Below are 23,111 nucleotides of genomic sequence, written 5' to 3' on the forward strand. Positions count from 1 at the left end.
AAGACTCCAGGAGGTACTCCCTTTCAAAAATTGAATACTTTCCTTCCTTCCTTGTATAGAATGACTGAGTGGGAGTCTCTTGAATTGTTCGTCTTCCTTTTATCTAATATTCTATTAATCTCCAAAAAGATCAGTTTGAGTCTGGGAAAGGGTTTTTAATCAACACTTCACAGAGCTTAAAGCTACCCTACCTAAAGCATCAGCTTTGTTAGGCGGTTTTAGATTTAAAGCATTGCAACTGTCATGCACTGTACTAAAAGTAAAGAATGTACACCAAGTGGAAGATGTTGAAAAGAGGGAAATAGCACAAAGTCGATTAACGGAGATTCGAGAATAGAAGTAGCCATCAAAGCATTCCAGCATTTATCTCAAAATCTATGTAAGGTTTTTTTTTTTTAAAAAAAGCAACAATGATAGTTTTAAACCACACACTTAGGAGGGATGAATGTTGATTTAATTGATTCATTTGGATCGATGTTTTTAAAGTTTCACACCACTGATCTTTCATGTAGTGATGTCTTTAGCAGTCAGTGGTCTGACATGAGCCTTCTCAGATTTCATCAGTGGGACTCTCCATGACATCTAAAATTATGCAACAGCCTGTGCAATGGTAACTTTAGAATTGGGAGACCTTGATGCCAAAGAGCATGATTAGATTGAAGAACTCTTGTTAATTCCCAGCACAAAGGTTTTAGAGAAGTAATAACTATAAAAAGAACCTCAAAAGTTAAAGTTACCAAATAATACATAGTTGGCTTTAATTGCTAGATAGGAGAAAGTCATCCTGAAAGTTTGACCATTAAGTGGATATCACACAGTGACCAGTATTTTCCCCCTTGAATGTAAAAACCTTAAAAGTGGAAATTTGACTTAGTCCATGAGGCCTTCTAAGCAACTTTTCCCAGACCTTCGCCTTGAGATTTGTGAAAAATCTTTCACTATATTCTTTATATTGTTAGAGTTGAGTTCTGTTTGAAACAGACATGACACATATTTCTAAAAAGAAATCTAAAGAAGTCCTACATCTTTCTTTTTAGATCATTCATCTTTTTCTTCCTTGACTATTACCTCGGGTAATATGGGGAACTGTCATAGGTAAAATAATGTTGAACTGTACTTTGTGGCTAGCCTGTAACACCAATACAAAGAATCTGAAATGAAAAGACAACCAACACCCCAAGAATGATATGTCTCTTTTTAAAGTTTACTACTTGAATAATGAATTTAGATAGAAACTTGGCAGGAAAACAAACCATGGCACCATCACATCACCAACCATTTTCACTTTTCTGTCCAATTTCAGAGTGCATGTGTTTGTGAGTATTTCACTAGATCAGTGACAGCTCTTTATTTGCATAATTATATGCTCTGGTCTGAAGAGAAAACTAACCCCCAAATTTCATGGGTCACCAAACTGCAACAATCAATGTTTTATCACGTATGCTAAGCAAAATCTAAGAAGCTATATGAAGTTTCTTGGGGAGTTTTTACTCCTCAGAAAATTAAAGAGTTTTTCTCTCCTGAATAGATTCAAAATCTTTCCAAGTTCTTTGTAACTGAATTCTGTTTGAAGGCAAAACTAAAGATTAACATGTAGATCTGGATCGTAGACTCACTAGCATTACTTCAAAGTGGCTTAAGAAGAGCAGCATTTTGGGTGCACTAAACTTATAAATTAAGCACTGTGCTTCATGCTCTGAGGAGAAAAATCAGTGGTCAAATTATGATTAGCCAAAATGAAGTTCTATTAACTATAATTGAGTATAAAGTTTATTTCCTTCTTTAGAGTTACTCAGGGTTTAAAAAAAGAAAAACTCACCTAATTCAAAAATATGTATATGTTTCATACACACATACATATTCATTCTGAGGTGCATATGCCCATTCCTGTCCATTTCACCTGAAATAGACAACATATATAATATGTCTATGTCTTTTCAATGCGTGTAATATAGTAGGCGTTCTGTATATGTTGGTTACCATGAATGTTTGGAAACTTCTGTTAAATAATTTTTTCATCTTCAAATCTGCAAGGCATTATAATAAATATTTTTAATGCTTGAAGTTCATCAAACCCGTAAATTATCTGTATGTAATGTGCATTTGTGTGTAAGGTTGGCTTTATTTCATTAAATAAAAAATTATTTAAACTGTTGGTATCTTTAGTTTGTAGGCAGTCTGCCAAATTTGAAACACTATAAGGCAAAAAGACACATGCAGAGAGAGACTTTTTGTGGAGTTACTAAAATCCTGGAAAATATACCTTTACCTAGATTATTAAGGAATATACTAGGTGCATGATTTAATTCTGCAAAAGAACAGATATGAATTTCATTTAAGAGCATATAATACAGTGCCTTTTATTTGAAGTGATCTGTCAGCTTCTCAGGCAATTTACTGTCATCAACAAAAACAACAGGAAAAAATAAATCTTTAAGGGAAAATTTTTTCCAAGAATTACATAGTTTTGAAGTGTTTTATTCTCTCTCTGAAGAAGGATGAGAAGTCTTTAGGTCAGGCATCAGAAATTTCCTAAAATGTTCTTATTTCTTCAAGTGAAAAACCAGTTCCCCTAAGTTTTTAACTAAGGTTGAATCCCAAACTGAACACATTTACCTGCTCTTGTACCTAAAAGCCGTAAACCTCTGCTTGTCACAGAACACTACCCAGGACCATCACATCTCATTTTTGTGACTGTTCTTTCTGAAATGTTCAGCTAGTTGCAATCCCTCTGTCACTCCTCCCCCCATCATCTACCACCCCAGAAATTGCTGTTTGGACTGAAGATCTTGGATTCCTCTAGGTGAAAATTCCTCAAAACTGAATCTGTAAAAAAAAATAAATAAACCCAAGTTTAGCATTTCTATCAAAATAAATTTGTAAGCAAATGAGTCAAAATATAAGTATAGGGTTAGGAACTATGTGTCTCTGAGTTAGAGTAAATACATTTTATTTTTTAGGTGGTATAAACCCTTCTAAAGAAAATAATGCACAATATTTAGACCTATTTGTTTCTCTGTCTTTATTTGACCTTTGTGGGAACATTGCTTAGAGTGTCAGATAGGGCTCTCAGTTTTCCACTCTGCCAGGGATGCAGAAAAATTTGTTATTTCCCACTGAATGCCACACATGAGGGGATTGATCCTGTAGCTATTAGGCCTAGGTTTTCTCTTTTTATCATTTTCATTCATTTTTGCACACATGCCACTTAATCCCATTGTGTCTGAAAAAGGTGCCTCTGATCTAGTTCATGTACCACCAAATAATTTTTCAAAGATTTCTTTTCTTTTTTTTTTTTTTGTCACAATTAAATAAATGGCTTTTTTCCAATAAATGTTCACACCTTCTCTGGGTACTTGGATAATCAGGATTTATCAACTGAAGAAATATTGATGGTTTGTTGTGGTGGTTTTGTTGGTTCCTCCCTCCCCCCAACCCTTTTGCTTTTGCTTTGCATCAGTAAATTACTTAATATCATCCCCTGGAATAACCACCTCTAAAAATAACCCTACCACAGAGTGTCACAATTTGGCTTTCATACAGGTTTGAAAGAAAACCATTAAAATTGCATTGATCTCACAAATATTGATCTAGTGCTTGATATCAAATATCAAATGAGATGCTGTCAGTTGCTGCTGATCATTGCGTCAGCTGTTTGAACTCATGTCCCTTTCCTTCTTCATTGTCACATGGATTCCAGTTGCGGAGGCTAAGTGAGATTTTCTCAATTAAAACAAATTCAATTGCTTTCCTATTTTTCGCATTTCTGATTGAACCAAACATAGTTTAATAGTCTACCTGAAATTTTGGCACATGGTACGTGTGCACGTGTGTGATACAAGAGTGTGATTCAGTTCCTAGGTTATGTTTCTATTTAGACTAATCTTGAAATAATTTTTAACTGTATTCTACTTTCTTTCTGATCACCTGTATGTTTAAAAATAAAATTTGTTTTTTAAAAAATGCAGTTATTATGGTATCATTTTAGAAATTAAAATGAAATCGTAACCGTTTCTAATTTATACACACACAAACTACAATAGCAAATTCTTCCTTTTATTCTTGCTGACAAAAATATAACTATAGCATTTGGCAGGTATGGAGTTTTGAGAATTATTTAAGTGAAATTGAATCCATATATATTTAATACTTTCTCAGTAAACTCAGCAGGTTAAGTCATGCTATGCTTTTAGTTCCTATCAAATCTGGAAATAGCTCATTGCCCCTGGATATGTTTAGAGTTTCAAATCAAGTCTCAAATCATCCTTTTCCTTTCCTCCTTATTCTTTACTTTGTACATCAAAAATTGCTGATTACACTACTTTGAAAAACTGAGCACTTTGAAGAAGACGCTACCAGTTAACACTGCTGTCTGACTAAGCAGTAATGACTGTGAAATAAAGAATAGAACCCCCCTAAAGTACTATTTAAACTGTACAGCCACATTCGTATTTTCTACATTTGCAGGGAGAAAAAAAAAAATCTAGCCGCACCAGTTGTTGGTGTTAGCCCTTACCCTTTTGTACACTTGAGCTCGGTTTGGGGACAGCAAAGCGAAATGAAGCCGCGCTCTCCCCAGCACCATGGACAGCGCCCAGCGCGCCCCCACCCCCACTTCCCTCTCCCCTTGCTTGGCGAGAACCCCAAAGTTCTGGCCCCTGAATGATTCCTCTCTCCGACCACTCCCCCACCACAGAAAACTGGCTCCTGAAATCTTAAATCTGAACCTAAAGCGACAGTGACTTTAAAGAGTATGCAGTTTGTGGGTGGAGAGTCTTGTTTCCTCCATGCCGGTGTTAGAGCTCCGAGTTTACACATTTGCCTGCGAGTCTTCTTGAATTTGTATCTAGTCTAAGCCGAAGCCAAAGCCACTCTTGTCATTTTTGCCGCAGGGATCTTCCCTCCCCATCCCCCTTGCCCCCGACTTTTCTAAGGCCAACTTGTCACCACCACCCATAGCTGGCAGGAGCTGTACATGGCTGCACTTCAAGAGGTCTGTACTGGGAGCACGTTCCTCCCGGGCTCTGGATCTCAGTCTCGAGAGATCTGCATTCCAGAAGATCTACGTCCAGACCAAGCCGGCCCTTGGTCCCACGGCTCTGCCAGTGGCTAGAGCTGTCGGACTGGCTCGGGTGCGCCCCGGCACTGGTTAATTACCTCCCGGAGAGAGGCGGCTCCGCAGCGGGAGCCCAGCCCGCCGCGCGCTAAAGAGCCTGACGGCAACTTACTTGACAGCACCAAAAAGGGGACTCGTCTACCTCAGTACCCATCACCTCTTCTCCTATTTGCAGACCTTAAGTCCAAGCTGTGCTTTTCGGCACATCTCCCTGTTTGGATCTCTTTTTTGCTGTCGCGTCAGGCAAAGTACAATAAAGGAAGATCACTTCCGTGTGGTATCTTTTTCATTGCGTGGTCTCCCTAGCAACACTTAAGTTGCCACTCCTAAGACAAAACTAGTTTTTTAAAAAATTTCAAATTGCACCTTGCTATATCGAAACTCGCCTCACTTGTTGGGCTTTGAGTGATATCTCTTCCTTCCCACCAGGACCCCATTCTGGCCAACTACTCTTTCGATCCGATGTTGGGGACGAAAATACTAGGTCTCCAGCAGGTGAAACGGTCAAAACCAAATTTCTATTAAATAGCAATTGCACTAAAATAATTTCAAACCGACTTAATCCAAACTTTCCTAGAAAGAGTCAGGAATAAATGAAAAGGGGAAAGAACTCTAATATCTTAAGTTAACGGGTTTCTTGCCTATAGAATGCCCTTAATAAATTGATTTTAAAACTGCTTCTGTATAGTAACATGAACTACAATACATTTCAGGATAAATTACTATCTATTTGCCATAGTATTGCAAGGAAAATTTTCAGTAAGTTCCTTAATAAACTAAAGCAAAAATTAAGCTTCAAAACACTTTATTTGTATGTCCCATAAGATATACAAATATTTTATTAACTCCTTCACGGGTGAACAATTTAGTTTGTTTTCTCGGAACAGCCATCATCAACACACCGCTTTCTCATAGCACTGCTTGCACAAACTTTTTGTCTTTTCCTAGTCTGCAAAGTCACTGCTGAATTATCCCCAAGGATGAATTTTTCCCCGTAGTTTGGACATTATTTCCATCTCAAGGGTCATTTTGCCCAAATATTAAGATAAATCCATGCAACTAGAGAAACTCCGCCATGCCGAAAACTAACCTAGCAACACGACCCTCCTGCAAAAACAGGAGACAACTCACGTTAGCTAATGCAGTTTGGCATCTGAAGTGTGCAGCGTAGCAAAGACCTGTTGAATAATAGTGACTTGAAGACTTGAATATTCTAGACTAGGATCCATCTCCCACTGTCTAAACCCACAACTGAAATAGCTACGTAATATTTGCATGTCTTTGGCCAGTACATTTTTGGGAGCTTATTCCATGAGCTGAGCTTCCATCTTTGGATAAATTCGTTCTAGCCTTCCGGAGTTCAGGAGCAAGGAAAGGGAATCAGGTGCAGAGAAGGACATGAGGTTTTCCTTTGTCAGGGCTGGGGGAATTGTGGAGATTTGGGGTGGAATGGACAGCCCTTATTGAACTTCTGGGTGCCTAAGGTTTTCTCTCTCAGTCTGGGTTTTTGGGAATCGCTTTCTTTCACGAGGGATTTCCTTTATGACTTGGGGGAAAGGGGTAGTTAAGATCTGCGTTTCATTAATCAATAGTTTCTTACTTTTTTTTTTTTTAAGTGTACTCCTGATTCAGTTTTCAGAATGACTTTTCTGGATTATTCTAGGTAAGTCAGAAGCTCCCAGATCTGAGTAGAAATTTCAGTAACACTTTTGCCAGAGAAAAATGTGAAGAAAAGAAGTATGGGAAACTCGTTTTCTTTATAATAAGTCAGAACTTTGAGGATACTGATCAGGTCCCCCTGAGAGGAGCGTCTTCAGCGATGTTTGCTCGCCATCTGTATGTGTTCAGTGAAACTTTAAACCATTTTACAGTATAGATGACTATGTTTTGCTTATTATCCAAGCTTTTGTTTTAATTCCAACCCTACCATTCTATAGGATTGCTGTTGTTGTAGCCATTTTTTTCCTTTCAAAGTCTTTAAAAATAAGTTTCATTGTCTCTTACCCATTTGTCAATGTCAAATATACGTTGCCTATTTAGCTAAAGAAAAGGGTGTATTTCGTATGTTATAAGAACAGGTTTCTTTATTTGGTTTCTTGGAAATCAATAATCTCTCAAACGTTTGCAAAGACCCCTTGGGGAAGGGAGAGATGTAAACAATAACTACCAAACTTCAACATGACAATACTGGTTAAAATCTTCAGGATGATCATTGGAATGTGGAGAGGTAAAGGGGAACGACTTCAAACTCCTGAGATTACAGAGGAAGGGACCCCTGGTATCTGATGCCTGGCTCCATCCCCTGCAACTTGTAAGGGACTTACCTTGGAGAGTGGGGAGTTAATTCTAAACTTCTTTACCAGACATCTTACTAGCCAAACTGGTCTTCAAATAATTTAATTGGGAGGTGGCTGGATGACCACAGAGCGGTTGCAAAAGATAGTTACCCCCATTAAAAGAAATACCATGATTTCAGTCTTTCTTGACATAATTAAAGGCTTTGGTAACACTCCTTTATTTTGTCTCATGCTCATGAAAAAAATCACCTACTTCTCCAGCAAATGAAACTTTAAGATAAATTCTGCAGTTTAATTTCTGCTTTTAAAAGTTAGTAGGTATACGAGGAAACAGAGAATGCATTAGAGCAACTGAGTTACACTTCAGCTATTTAACAGTTTAACATTAGAGGGAAGAATACAGCCAGTTTTCAACTTAGCCAACTTTTAAAACTACATGTGTTCCTGGAAAATAATACCCAACTGAGTCAATTTGCATGAGATTCTAAGCTAGGACCTCAAGAAGGTAATAGAATAAATGACATTTCTTGAGTAAATGGTTTGGAAGCATTTGAGGTTCTAGTGATCTATTAGAAGCACAACACACTCAAATTTGAATTTTCATGATCAACTTTCAACCCTGAAAAAATGAGAGCCATTTGCTTAACTTAATCTGGAACATATGTTTGCACAAGTAGCAGGTTTTTTGGTGTGTGGCTGGGGCTGATCAAGTTGTAAATTTTCTGCTTTAGGTTTTCAGCGCCTGTGAGTTTCAGCCTAACACCTAGAGAGAGACTTTGTGGGGTTCTTCACTAAAGCAGCCAAGGGTTGACAAAAGGTTTCCAAACCACCCAGCTCTGTGTGTTGTTAATTTCCCCCAAAGGTAGAACACTTCTATACAAATTTGTTTCCAAATCCTAAAAGCAAGTAACAAGTTGAACCCTCCCATGTCAGTGTTTAAAGTTATAAAGAGATGTTTTTCTTTAATTTGCAACCATTGCGTTCCTCACCTGCAATCCTTTCTTTAAAAATAGACTATAGTATGAGAGCAGTGGGTGCTGTGAAGATGATATCTTCATTTGACAAAACAATATTCAGGTCTTTTTGGCTTATCTTAATTTTTTCCACCAGAAGCTTAGTACTGATTTTCTCTCTTCGTGCTTCAACACAAAGGAATCCCCCCAAAAGTATTTTGAATGTCTGAGAAGAATCATTTAGTGACTGAAATAAATATACATTAGAATCCACAAATCATCCTTCTTGTGAAACAAGCTGTGTAGTGACTTTCATTACTAATATTAAAATATATCTCTTTGTAGCATAAATTTTTAGTACTTGGACTATAAAGAAATCATAATACTTTTTCAGTCAATTAATGCTATCACAAATCAGCCTGATTCATCTTCCAGTGAGAATGGAGAGTAGTGGTGGGAGAGGGTGGTGGACTCTAGTGGGAAACCTCAAGGATTGTAAATTACCATCTGGACCTGCTGAGTTTTCCTCTTGGAGACCTCAATTAGATTCCTGGATGAAAGTTACTAAGGTGCCTTCTTAAATGCACCAGAACAGGTAATTGAACCACAAATATGCCCTAAATTTAGGTGTAGAGTTTCCCTGAATTTCATTATTATATGGATCAAGATGGGCAGCTCCCACCTGTACGATATCTTAATCAAAAAGAGAACAAGTGTGAAGAAAACAAGAGCAATAATAACATTACCAGCATTGTACTAATCAAATGCCCACAAATAGTTCAGAACAACGGTGCTAAAAAGCCGCTTTAATTCTGAGACAGAAAGTCCTGAGACACCGAGCGCCATCTAGCAAGCAAAGTTAGAATCAAAGTACGCCTGAGTCAAGCACAGAGCACAGAGGGATAGGGGATGGGGAGGTAAAGGGGGACTTCAAGATCACTTGCTGTGATTTAACCATCCGCCTAGTCTCACCTGAGCCCAGCGCTACCTGCAAGTTTCTGCTCTTCGCCTCACAGACCAGTTCAAATAAACTTAACGACTGAGGTGAGACAGACCTTTTCTGCCTCGAGCCAAGGCTAAAGGACAGCTCCTCATAGGATTGCTTACTGTCTTTAATTAGAACAGGCCGCCTCTCCATCCCCTCCTACCACCTCCCCAAAACCAGCCCAATGTCTAACTAGTTTTGCACCTTCTTATCCAAATGGGAACAAAGAGCAGTGCCTGAAAGGCTCACCTTGGGCTGAAATGATTCCCAGGGCTTCAGCGCAGGAGAAAGCGCATCGCTGGGAAAACCTAGCACGATTTGAGAAGTCTTTCTGAGTTTACAAGGCTGCCCAGACGCCTCCTGACAGGCGATCTGAGCTCTCTCCGAGTGGCACAAGACACACATTTACTTAACAAGCCGCCGATAGTCACGGAAATGGAATGCTGCTTCCTAAATATAAATGCTATAACTTTATTCTCCAGGCAACCGAGTCTTTGATATTTCCTTTGGCTGAAGAAAAGTCAAAAGTAGCTAGTAAGCTGCCAAATACCCCTGTTAGTGTGTAGCTTGAAGGGGGTGGGGGTGGGGTTGAAGCATTTTTAAAAAATAATTTTAAAGTTTGAATGATGTTACCTAATTATATGAATATTTCTTTGGAACTGGGCTAAAAACAATACAAAATAAACTTCTGGGATTTCAATATGAAGAAAGTAAAGAATATCTCCTGGTTTCTGTAGAAGCAGGAACCCCATATTTTTCTTTTAAACCAGTCCATCTGAATTCCAAAGACTAAGAGAGCTCATCTCAGTAATATGTGTGCTTTCTAAAGAGTCTTTCTGGAATTTCATTTTAAGGCTGGAAAAGAATCCAGTGTATATATATGCTAGCCTTAAAGTACTCCTAATTTCCTGCTCTTGAATATTGCCTCTATAATAGCTCATTGATTCACATTGTTCTTAGAACACAGAGCCAAAGCTAGGGTTTTCTATTGTTCTGTCCTCATCTCCACTGCCCCCCACACAATTTTTTCCCAGTGAAGTGAAGTTTTGGAAAATAACAACAACAAAAACAAAGACAAAAAAAATAGAAAATGAAATAGTATAATATTCCTGTTGAGCTTTAAATGCTACTTCAATCTCAGGTTTGTTCCTCAATGAACATAAGCACAATAGATATGAAATAACAGTCCTCTTGATTTTTCTACTGTGCTATTTGCTGTGCAAAACAACCACATTAAGAATAAAGGAAGCATTAGATAAGAATATGTTCAACACGCTCACAGGTCATAGTAGTTACAGGAAAAAAAATCACAGAAAAATCACAACCCACCCAACAAACCTAAGCCAATAAAGAGGGACTTCAGAGTTTAACCAACAATTTAGAACACATCTAAAACATTTCTACAAAATCTCCTTGTCTCCTTATGTCTGAAAACATGTGTAAAGATCTGAGGATGGACAGTAAACACAATTCATGCTCTCTCTTCTTTCCTTCTCCCTCTCTTAAGTTCAGAGGAAAAGTTCCCAGGGCAGTCTTGCCTCCGAATCCCAATGAAAATTGAACTTTGTGTGTGTGTGTGTGTGTGTGTGTGTCTGTGTGTGTGTGTCTTGTTAAATAGTACATTTCTCCCATCAAGGTCTTCTTAAACACGGAACCTTCTCCTAGACAGGGTACCCAGCTGTTTAATTTAACATTGATTTATTGCTTTTAAAAGTAAATTTACACACATGCCAGCAGCGCTCCGTTTTGTTTCCCCAGACTCTGAGATTTATTTTCTACTTAGCGCTTGTCTGACAAAACAATGTCCTTTAACTTTATTACACATCGATGAGGAAATCTGTCTTATTTTTGTTCAGATTTATTGCTGTGTTACTTGTAGGGACTTTTGTGATCCAGAAAGGCTCAGGTCCAAAAATAAATAGAAAATTAAACAGAGTTGATCACAAAATAATGGTCAAAACCTTAGAATATGGCCCAGCGTATACCATCCTGCTGGGGTGTGTGGAGGGGTGGGACAGAGGATGAGGCTCCCCTAGTGAGCAAAGTTGCTCTGGAAGAAAACAAAATGTCTTTAATGGGCAGGTAGCGTTTGAAGGTGGAGTAGCTAGATCTGGGTTCTGTAATATCTCCAAGTTCTTGGTTGAAATGTATTTGGAATTACAGGGCAGGGAGGTGCATCTGCGGGACTCCCCACCCCATGGAGGCCTTACCTCCGTGCAGAACTCCCAATTATCACACGTTCGTGATGACTGAGCCCAAGGGAATTAAGATGGACTTTGAAGCAGCTTTTACGGTACACTTCATCGACATTTGAGTTTTCTTTAGTTCTCATTAAAAGGGCCACTTTCTTCTTTTCATTGATATATGTCTTTGTGTCCTTCATTTCACACTCTTAAAAAAAGTTCTCTCATCAGATCAAGTGCAAAAAAAAAAGGGGACGACATAATAACCGTCATAATCATGATAACAACAACAACAACAACAAACAACTGGTACTGTGGGTTTAAATCTTTTTTAAAGGAAGGTTTTCTCCTCTATAAAGCATGGTCCTCCAATTTAGAAAAAAAAAAGGCTGAGGTTGAGAATGGGGATAATAAAAATGTTTCTAAGGTTACATTACATCAAGACAGGCTTAAAAAAAAACTCTGTTTGTGATGAGCTTTCCTCTCCCATCTGGATTTCTCACAGAGACATTCAATAATCACTTTAGAGCTGTTCACATGAGGAAATGAGGACACTATCTTTTCTAGTAAGAAGTGAGGGTGTGACAGGTTTTGTTATTGGAATGAGGGAGAACTTCGTAAGATATTCTCTTTCTTCGCCCCTGCAAACACAGTATCTTTAAAACCCCCTGTCTGAAAGCGTGACTTGTCTGTTGCCTTTTCACTCTGGTCAGTGATTCCAAGAAAACACCATAACATGTTTCAATAATTCTGACCAACCCAAGAAGATTTTTTAAAGTTAATGGATCATTCTTTCTCCTGAACACACATAAAAACACGTTTGTGCACGCAATTCCAATTTAATGAGAGAAAGAAAGAAAAGGAAGGAAGGAAGGAAGGAAGGAAGGAAGGAAGGAAGGAAGGAAGGAAGGAGAGGGAGGGAGGAAGGAAAGAAGGAAGGAAGGGAGGGAGGAAGGGAGGGTAAGGACGGAAAGGAAAGAAGGAAAAGAGGAAAAAAGGAAAGGAAAAAAAAAATCTCCCTCTTTAAAAGAGGGGAGGGGGAGTAACTTCGAAACATTGAAAATTCTCCTATTCATATTAGGAGCTTCTTTTTTTTTTTTTTTTTTTTTTTTTTTTTTTTNTTTTCTTGTTTGCCCTTTGAAAAGGGGTCCTGTCACTCAGAAAGGGGCTGTTTCTTCAACCTCCTCCCCATCCACCCACCAGCCGGCCCCCTCAGCCTCGCAGCCCGGCCCCGGCCCACCCCGCGGCCCTCCCCGCGCACACACAGTTTCTTCCAAGTGCTTTTTCAAGTAAGAGCCGGAGAGATGAGAGGTGCGGCTTCTCCAGCGCGGAACCAGACAAGTACTTCTCATCCCGGCGGAGCGCGGTCCAGCGCGGCCCGCCCGAGGCCCCGCCGTTCCTTTTATGTCAAGAAGCCCTACTGCCCCCCGGGCTGGCCGCCCCTCCCCGCCGCGGGACAGCTACGCGGTGCTCGGGCCCGTCACGTGGCCGCGCCCCGCGCCCCCGCGGAGCCCTTTGTTAAGCCCTTGGGTCCCCACGCGCGGCCGCCGCGGCTGGGGAGGTGCGGCGGGGTGGATGCGCCAGGAAGACTATCGGGCTACGCTGGCTGTGCCTCAGCTCACCATACAGCCCCGAAACACCTAGGGCGGAGGCCCCAAGCACTTGGCAAATCGAGATTCCCAGTCCTTTGGGGAAAACGGCCCTAGGCCACCTCCAGTGTTTCAAACCAAAGGCACAAAGGGGGGCAAGGGGGCCAGTGGAGGGCGCGCCTCTGCACAGGGGTGTAACCACTGGGCTGACTTCCCTCCTCCTTTCCATTCCGCCTCACCAGTTCCTCGCCTTTTTTTTTTTCTCTTCTCTTATCCTCTGCCACGCTCAGAGGCTCAGTGGGTGGGAGTGTGTGTGTAAATGTGTGTGTGGTGTGTGTATGTGTGTGTGCGTGCATGTGCAGTTAGGCGGAAATTTCATAAGAATATGTCCTAGGCTTATAAACTTGCTAGGGTGAGGGAGGATGTTCTCCAGTAAATGGACTGGTGAGAGAGTTTAAGCGACTTATTTGGGAGGAAATAGGGGGTCAGATTTGGTCTAAGTGGAACATCTGCAAAACATTCAAGCAGCTTATTCAACAAAGAATCTATAGCCATTTATTGTAGAAATAATAAAAAGCCACTAATGATTATGGTTCCCACCCCTTCCCCCAAAAGGCCAAATCCTAATGAAATAATTCAAAGGTAGGCCTCATTTCCTAATAGTGGAATTAAACAACAACAAAAAAGAGCCCAACTAAACTTTCCAGCTTGGCCTTCTTAAGGGCCTGGGAACCTTGCTGAGAAATTAGGTAAATAAAAGGCGAGTTGGAATTTCTGTTGAGCTGAGGCTGTAGTGCCCCGACTTGCACATAGTTCTGCCTTGATACGCAATTAAATTACAGTAAATTCCTCTTGAAATAATAAAATTTGGAAGACTCCTCAGGATTCGAAGATGTCTGGGGTTAAGTAGCTTTTAAAACGTCAGTTTTTAAATGGCTTGTGCAATGAATAGCTACCTTTAAATTCTAAAGCCATTATAAATATGCTATACATCTGGGTGCCAGTTTATCTCTCCATATTTCTTTTTAAAATGAGGAAAGCATTCATAAAAAGCTACTTGGCACACTTTATTTTAGGAAAGCAGATGTTAATTTTTTCACGTATCATTTTATGACCAAGTACATGTGTAACGTTGGAAAGCATCCAGAACGCCTCTATTATTTGCTAAATGACTGTTAGTTGAGGCATATTATTCTCAGCCTAACCACGGTACAGGTTACATCAATAAAGTAAACATCTGTGATTTTTTTTCTAACCAGGAGAGGGGGGAAGAAAGAGTTACTATAAGCGAGGAAGCGGGGAGAGTTTGGGTAGGAAGAGCACACCTGCGTTGTAGCAAATAGGATATTTATATTGTTCGGTGCAAAACAAAGTCCCTCAGTCAGGCACTCGGGGATATTTACATGGCGGGAGATAAAGTTGAAAGCCTTTTCCGGCGTGCCAAATGGGATTCTCCCAGTGGCCTTCTGTGTAGCAAGATAACAGGTACCGAGCGCTCCTGGCTGCGTCGGGCCTTCTCCCGCAGTCTCCCTATCCCTGCAAGCCAGCCCAGGCCCAGCCCGGGTTGAGCCAGGCACTCAGGCTCTAGGAATTCCCAGGCACCGCGGAAATTTCAGCGGGGTTCCCAGCCTAGAAATATGCTCAGGAAGCGTCCTCATTTGCCCTGTGTCGCTCGAGGACGCCGGCGCCCAGGATAAGCCAGTGGGGTGATAATTAATGGAATACAATATTTATGGTCCCATGTATTGACTCTGAGGCAAGCGCGCCCTGTAGAGTCCGTGGGGGTCTGACAAACAGGGGTGAGTGAACAAACATAATGACCGGAGTACTTATGTCTATCCCGTTTACTCACTTAAACCCGAGGTATGTAACATCACGATAAATATTAATATCCACCTCGACAGACCTACAGCACCGCTGTCCTCCTAAGCTCTCCCTTCCTGAGCGCTGGTCTTTACAAAAAGGCCAGAGAAGGGTTTTTTTTTTTTTTTTTTTTTAACTTTTTTTTTTTTTTTTTTTTTTTTTATTTTTTTTTTTTTTTTAACATTAAATGCTGCAAATATGAAAAATAGGTCACCAATAAAATTGGTCTCAGCATGGAGCGTAATTGCAACAAAGTGCCGCCGAGTAAAATCGAGGAGTGAGCTGGCTGAGGCGGCACAGTCGCGAACCATCTGGTGTGTATTAAGAGTGGTGCTGTAAATATTGCTGAGAGCTAATGCATTATCGGCTTCTATAAGTGCACAGGGCCTGTAAGCTTTCCATATGTTAGAATATGTAGATCGGGTGAGAGCAGGGAAAGGTGTCTTATCAATCACAGGCTTCTAAAGCATTGTTTTGCCCACTCTGTGGATTTTTGCCCACCCAACAGTGTAGGATATTCATTCTCATTCTCTTCCCCCACCACCCTTTTTCCTCTTCTCTCAATTCCTCTTTCCCTTTTCTCTTCCTCTTTCTCCAAGCTCCTTCCTTCCATCCCCTCCTCCTCTCTCCCTACTCTCCAAGGGGATAGGACAGGCATTGCTGACGTCACTTCACATCGGTAAAAGAGAGTAACTGTTTCAGAGGGAAAGAAAAAAAATCATCTGTTTTTCATCAGTACTAAAGTTTTGCCTCTTTAATAGAAATGGGCTGCCCAGTCTGAGTACTCCTTCTGTTCTGAAGCTTATAACCACCACTACTCCCTTTTGGGGGGGTGGCCCAAGAGGTAGGCAAGTGTTCTTCATCCTGTGAGCTGATTCATTTTATAAGTGTTTCTAAAGCCAGAATAAGCTCAAATAGATGAAACTAATTAAAATAAGGTGCAAAGATAATGTCTTCTAGAGAAGATTTCACATCTACACCTCCTAGACAACTTTTGTCAAGGAGGGTGGAGGGCTACTTGTTCCATGACTCTTCTGCTTTGAGTCCTGGAACTTCTTCTTTCTCTGGAGCCTCCCTCCATAATTCCACCCCCCACATACCTAACCGCCACACACAGCACAGCTAATAAATTTCCTGCTGTCACATTACTTTTCTGGGGAAAACAGAGTCCTCCTTTTCCTAATGGTACCCCACATCTAAGAGTTTACTATAATTACGCCTTCATTTCCTCTGAAACCCCCTTCACATATTCCTTAGCTACAAGTTTTTAGTCAAATCCAGTGCTGGGAAGTTTATTTACGTTGTCCCACAGAGATCATTTTCTCTCTCTCAAAATTGGCCTGGTCTCTCATTCTTCCTACTTTCCTTCTCCTTCCTTTTCTCCCCACCTCTCCCTCCTGTGCTCATATAGTACAAACCTCCAGCACTTCTAGTGTGGATAAACCTGCTGGTCATGACAACCCAAGTTCAATCAGCAAATAAATAAAACTCTTACTTTTCTTTTTTGGCTGCCGGCTGCATTCCCCCTCTGGCCGTTGCCTCCTTTAATTATAGGAGCTATATTTCTTCCCTGGGAGACATTCGAGGGGATTTTTAGTTGGAAACTCGTTTCTGCTGAGTTATTTTGGAGCCAGGACCAGTGAGTGAGTGGCCCGTACCCAGAGGCTTTGAGTGAAGTGCAGATTGAGACATATCGGGTTCCCTTTAAAAGGATCATTTCATGTGGGAGGTTGGACACAAAGTTTGCACTCGTGACTGGCATTCCAGTGAGAGACATGCATATTTTAAAACAACAAAGCAAGCTGGAAAGAAAGCTTGGGGGGGTTGGGGGGAACTTGGAAAGAAGTTACTAAGTGACAAACATCTGTCAACATGGGATAATTTGTACACTCCAGTGTAAAACTATCTGCCTAGTTTGATGGAGTTCAAGGAACAGGATCTGGGAGAGCAAAGTGGATACATATTTATCCCTGTGAGATACGTTAAAAGATGTTTTTTCCCCAAATAGGTGTAAAGTCATTAAAACTGCATGATTGAACATAATATTTAAATGCTTCTTACAATAATAGAGGTTTCTAAAATGGCATTTTTCTGATGGTTAATACAAAATTAGATCTATGTAATTTTAAGATGTATTTTATTTTTTAAAAATGGAGAGCAATAAAATAATGAGCAAGATCCTTATTACAGAAAATAAAATTAATTTTATCTTATAATAAAACAAGACCAAGAGAAAGAAAGAGGGGGAAAAAAGAAAGCTCAAACCACCCCTGGTAGCTATGTTCTATAAAGCTTTAACTAAAAGTACCAACTTTACATGCAACACATCTACCTCTCTTTGTGTCAACAAGGAAAAATGACAAAATATTTTCAGAGAATTTTTCTCTCCCATTTAAGCTTGAAGTTTCAATAAGCATATTACGCTTTGAGAGAAAAAGCAAAAAAAGTTCCCTCTTTAGGGGGAAAAGTTTTTAAAAGCAGTGAAAGATCAAGCAAGATCCTGGTATGTCTTTTTTTAGGCACTGAATCTCCAACAACCACATGTAAGTTCAGGCTCCAGCTTCCACCGAGAAATCTTTTTCTCCTCCAGATCTGAAGACAAAAGGAGAGGAGGCCTGGTGGTGAGCGGGATATCTCTGTTAGTTGTCAGCGCAGGTCCATGGGTTAGGAATGCTAATGAGCCTCTTGGCCAGCTGAAGACTTAGTTCTCTCTCTCACACACCCTGACGCTCACACACACTCGGGCTCCTGCATGCCGACTGACAAGCACACAGACAGAGCCTCCTGCACGACCCTGTCTCTCTCCTCTTTCCTCTGAGCCCAGAGATCGATCGCTGACCCCACGGTTGGGCCAACGCTTTATTTATCTGGCTGCGCAATGATATTATCAGCCTTAAACATTATATACAGCAAATGTCTTCCTAAATCAACACAATAGGATAGCTTGCAGAGACCAGCCTGGTCTTTCTTAAAGAAATCCCTCGCTATCTCTTTCTCTTTTCCCTCTCCCCTGTAGGCACCCCATCTCCCTTCCTTCTTTTCAGCTGGGGGTATTTTATATGCTGGACTTGGGGATTTGATCCCTTGCTTTCAGCTTGGTTAGAGGAGGCCTTCGCAGACCAGGAGATGGATAGACACCATTATCCAGCCATCACTGAGATCCCCAACAGGGGTTTCCCTGTCAGCCGGATCCAACTGCCTAGAGCCACTCTATTCACATGATCCGAATTTCTCAAAATTGGGGTAGAAGGGAAGGCGAAGGGTGGGGAATGGAGTGTGCAACCTTGCACCGTGTTAATTGTTTTCTTTCCTCTCAATTACATTCATAAACCTATTTTCTGCATTGCATGTTATTTCTTTGTGCTTCAAAATTGAAACCACGTGCAACTTTCTCCCCTCCGCACACACAATAAATGCGCTGCCCCCTCCCCCCAACCCATCACGCAACTGTTTACATCTTGGTTACTCACTCGGCGCTCCAGCCCCCGGAGAAGAAATTGGCCCCATGGGACTTGGTGAGGCTTTGTGAAAGCATCTCTCAAATCCGTTTGTCCGGCCCCCATTCTTGGAGAAAGGCTCCTGGATTCTCTTCCCGGGCCTCCCCCCAAACCCCTCCTCTTACAGGTGGTTGAGGCTTACACAGGGAGAGCTAGTAGAGAGGACATCCAGGGAGAAAGGCAGCTCCGCAGTGTCCGGGAAGGACCACTCACCACCCACCCTATACCCTGGCTGGCCTGCCAGCCGGGGTCAGCTGTGACCACAGGCGTGCCTCTGCCAGTCCCTGGTCCCCGTGTCCTGGGTGCACAGACCGCGTGCAGGGAGAGATTGTTCCCTGGAGAGCATTCCAACCCCAGGTTCTCCCAGGCAAAGAAGTCCCACCATAAATAAATAAATAAACTCCGAAGTGGGGAGGGGGAGCTGGAAAATGGATTCGCTGACAAGGAGAGATAATAAATGAGAGGCGCTTTCAGATAGATATCTCAGACGTGAAATTGCGCCCAGCTGGTTGTGTAAGCAAACAAATAGTTTCATGTTAGGAACTCTCAACTTGTGGCTTGATGAATAGGACACGACAGAGGTAAATGGGTCTTTAACTCATTTAGGAATACAACTCTTTGGCTTCCCAAGTAAAAGGCCCAGTGAAGCCACAGATCCTGAGCAGGCCCTTTAACAAGAGTTTTATTAGTTCCCACTTGTGTCCCCCTCCACTCCTCACTATCCTCATAGTCTGCTATTTGCAGAGACATTCAGGTGATTTGTTCTGAGGAATTGCAGAGCTCACAGGAGGCGATTCTGCCACTGTAGGAGTCGTAAGGAGTGCCTACGAGTGGAAGAAGAGAAGAAAGATTTTTAAAAATAAAATCCCCCCACCTCCCTACATGCTTCAAGCAGACAAGCTCAGGTGGACTCAGACAGAGGGGACTCCAGATCCCATTGCCCCTGAATGCAAAGCTGGGTGGTTGGGCCTCTTGTGAGCCAACCAAGACCCTTGTGGCTGCCAGAGGCCAAGAGTCTGGACCATCGGGAGTGGAGGGGTCCCCAAAGCTCATAGTTCTCCTGGTGGGCAGGAGGGATCTACATTCCCACCACAGGCTTCCACTCTGCCTGGTCCCAGGTTGGGATGTGCGTGTGGGGACAAAGTTCACACTTTCCCCCCCTAGTGTGAGTCCTTGTCCTCTGGCAGTGTATAAGGTGCAGACTCCTTCCCTAGCGATTCCCAGAGAAGAGCACAACCCAAGAGGGCCTTTCTGATGTTTTCAGCAAAGCTTGTGGCTAAGGTAGTTTAAACAGACTTCAAAGCCCCTAAAGTTCTCAGTTGTCCAGGAAGCCTTTGGATTAGAACAGCGAACGTTTCATTTTCCTAAGTCACTGGTGATTTCGACAGGGAAACCACCTAGTGTGGGCCACCCTCCAACTGTTAAGACGAATTGGCCCAGTTAGCCCAGCCCTACTCTCCTAACTCTTTAGGGCTGCCACCGCCCCTGCAGGCGAGGTGTGGCTGCAAGCCCACGGTGACTGCCTGGCCAACACCTGCTGGCGCCCTCAAGCCCCGGTTCCACGGCTCCCCCTGGCGCCCCACGTGAAGGTGGGCTCACTGCTCAGGAACTCTCTGGAGGCCACCCAGGCAGAGGAGGCTCCCAGCTACTCACCTCCCACTCAGGTCCTGGGCCACAGCGGCAACCGGGGACTGAGGAGGCACAGGACACTGAACCCAGGGCAGCCTGGCCTCTACTGGGGCCTGTCCCTCCGCACTGCAAGGAAACCCCTGGCCGCTCCACCTTCAGCCTGCAGGACTGGTCACTGTCAGCCCACTGCGTGTGGGAAGGGGGAGCCTTCGTCGCACATCGTCGGAGCTGATAGCAGAGGGTATTTCCCAGTTATCAGAAGGCTCGACTCCCAAATTTCTCCTTAGCACGTGGAGATTTCCGAGTCCTGTCTGCCCTCTCTGTGAAGGAAAGCCAAGGGCTCCTGCAACCTGTCCACCCTGGCAGGGACGTCCACATGACCCCTGATTCCAGGGAGGCTCTGTCTCTCTCTGGATGAGACACACAGAGACCTCTGGTCCTGGAAACAGTACTGTCTCTCTGTAGGTAATGCAGGCAGGGGCCACCCCAGTCACAGAAGAGGTAGAGGAGAAACCCACTGCGGGGAGAGGGGGTGGGGAGGACGGGCCTGTGGAGCACTGGAGAACCCTCGCCTCTCCCTTCCCCTCAGCCCTAGGGCCCCCTGCTCCTAGAGGAGCCCGGGCGGGAGGCTGGGCGGCCACAGAAGGGCCTGCACTTCTTCCTAGGCTGTGAGGGTGGGCCCCAGGCTTAGAAAGGTCGCTGAGATTCCCCAGGTCGTGGGCAAAGTTCCAGCCTCGAGGAGCAAGAGCCAAATTAGCACTGTCACCTCTGGACACTGGAGCAAGCGCGGGTGTACATCTTGGGCTACTGCAGCTGGCGGCCCAGTCTCCACACGGGGCGCCTTGCGCTTGGGCCTCCATATTGAGATTAATTGAAAAATACGTTTCCGACCTACGAAAATGTTTATCTGTTTTCATCAGAGGGATCACACTGTAATGAATATATTTACATCTCATTTCAAGAAAGGCAGAAAAGATCGCTGAGCTCTCTGAGGCAGCTCAGCTCCCCTCCCCCTCTGAGCCCTGGCTGCAGCCCACTCCACCCCAATCCCGATACCGCAGCCAGTGGCGCTCCCTGAGTCTTCTTGGGAGGAGGTTAACTTTGGGCTCTCCCCAACCCCTCCTGCCTTAGGTGTCCAACCTGCAGGGAAGTCAGCACAGGCCCAAAGACGTTGTTCCTGGGTGTGTTGCAGAGAAACAAGGGGCCCCAAGTGGCTCCATATCCTACCCGCCTGGCCGCCCTAGCTCTGGCCAGTCCCCAGCCTGGCCAGCCTGCGGATCATGGGCCTGCGGTGCCTTCTCCACAGAGAGTGCGGCACTGCCCATGCTGCGCTGCACCCAGAATATTAAAAACCACAAGCGGGTTGGAGTGTAGGAGCTGGTTAATGCATTTGGTGACGGTGAGCCGGGGGGTGCCGGGGAGGGGACGTGGCGACTTCTAGATAGCACATGGAAAGCAAAACATTGCCAGTGACTTCTGAAAGTGAAGCTCTTCCCTCATCCGGGCCTGTTTGGGGCTGAGGGAAGGGGGAGGGGTGAGAGGTGTTATTTAAAAAGATCTGGCTTTATTAATACGTTAAGAAAGAGCTCCCTTGGCAGTATGTGTTCTCGCAGCGCCGGCTCTGATCCTATAAAACATTCATGCTCTGAAAGCTGTTATAGAGAGCTGCCCCCCAAGCACACCCACCGATAGGCCTCAGGGGGAGGCTTCTGCCCTCAAAGGGCCACTAGGGCCCAAATACCTCTTCTGTGAAGAACCCACTCCAGCCCTCTGACTCCCAGGTTCTGGGTCCAAGTCCCTAAATGCCAAGAGCAGGGCAGGGAGGGGTTCCCTTCACCCATCCGAGTTTCAGGACGCTTCTGGGAACCCATGTCACAGGGTCTGGAGTGAAGGGCAAACCACAGCCGACTCTTCAGCGGACCATAAACGGGAGCAAAGCCAGGACTCAAGTGCTGAGGCCCCAACCATCTCGCAGAGCTGGAAAGATGTGAGATCTACCAGCGGAGGGCTCAGTGGTGTCTGAACGGCCGGCTCCCGTCACCCCCACCTCCCATTCTCCATGCCCCTCTGTAGTTTCTCCAGCTCACCAAGTTCCCACCTGCAGTAAAGCCCCAGTTGCCGCCACCAGACAATAAAGCAGGCTGGCCCCCTGTGCTGCTCACCCGGCACACAACTCCGCCTGCCCCAGTCCCTGGCCCAGCTGACCGCCTGCAGCCCTCAAGGTCTCAATAATTGAAGTCAACGACCAAGGCGCCCTGCCTTCCCCGCCGACCCCAGCCCAGGTAGAGCCTAGCCCTCCACATTTACAAAACCAAGGAAGCAGCTTGGTTTTAGGAAATGAATCTAACCAACTTGGTAGTAGACTTTAAAAGTCTCCCCTTTCACACACCAAAACCCCCAATTCTAATAGTAGTTGAGGTGGAAATTAAGCAACGAGTTCTCTTGCATGGATAACATCTATCAAGCAACCAGACACAAGGATTTTGCTAAATTCTTTTATTTTTGTTTAAATTTTCACTTCAATTTTAATTCTTGAAGAACAGCCTCGACAACATATATCGCACTCATTATAAGAAGCAAAGGGTTATATCAAAAATTATTAGTATAGAATCACAGGAAATCTGGTTTGGAACCAGAAAAAAATACAAAACAGATATAGATACATAGACACAGGACAATTTTTTATAATTATTTGGAAAATGTTATTTTCCCCTAATTCTTGTTTCCTTTTTCTTTATGCGCATACGATGTTTAAATTTTACAAAAAATGAAAATAAAGACTAGTATTTTACAAAATGAATAACAATGTTCAGTGTGGGTATGTTTCTACATAGGATTCAGTCCACTTCCGTATGTGTTGTTTTCTGTACAGAATATATCCACATCCGTCCACAATAAATCCTGGAAGGTCCATTAGTTTCCTTCTGTTTTATTAAAATTCTCATGGTCCTCTCTTCCAAAATTTTTTTCTTTTTTTCACCAGACACAAGGTTCTTTTT

General features: G+C 43.1%; 1 long non-coding RNA gene across 1 annotated transcript; it reads right to left on the reverse strand.

Moving 5' to 3' along the window:
• Positions 1-1,181: 1,181 nt before the first annotated feature.
• LOC119468861 lies at positions 1,182-16,673 on the reverse strand. Its single transcript, XR_005197645.1, has 2 exons — positions 16,482-16,673; positions 1,182-2,826 (listed from the first exon to the last, which is right to left on the reverse strand). It is a non-coding gene; the product is annotated as an uncharacterized LOC119468861 (long non-coding RNA).
• Positions 16,674-23,111: the final 6,438 nt, after the last annotated feature.

This window comes from Cebus imitator, unplaced genomic scaffold (genome assembly GCF_001604975.1).
Source record: "Cebus imitator isolate Cc_AM_T3 unplaced genomic scaffold, Cebus_imitator-1.0 Scaffold511, whole genome shotgun sequence".
Taxonomy (NCBI): Eukaryota; Metazoa; Chordata; class Mammalia; order Primates; family Cebidae; genus Cebus; species Cebus imitator.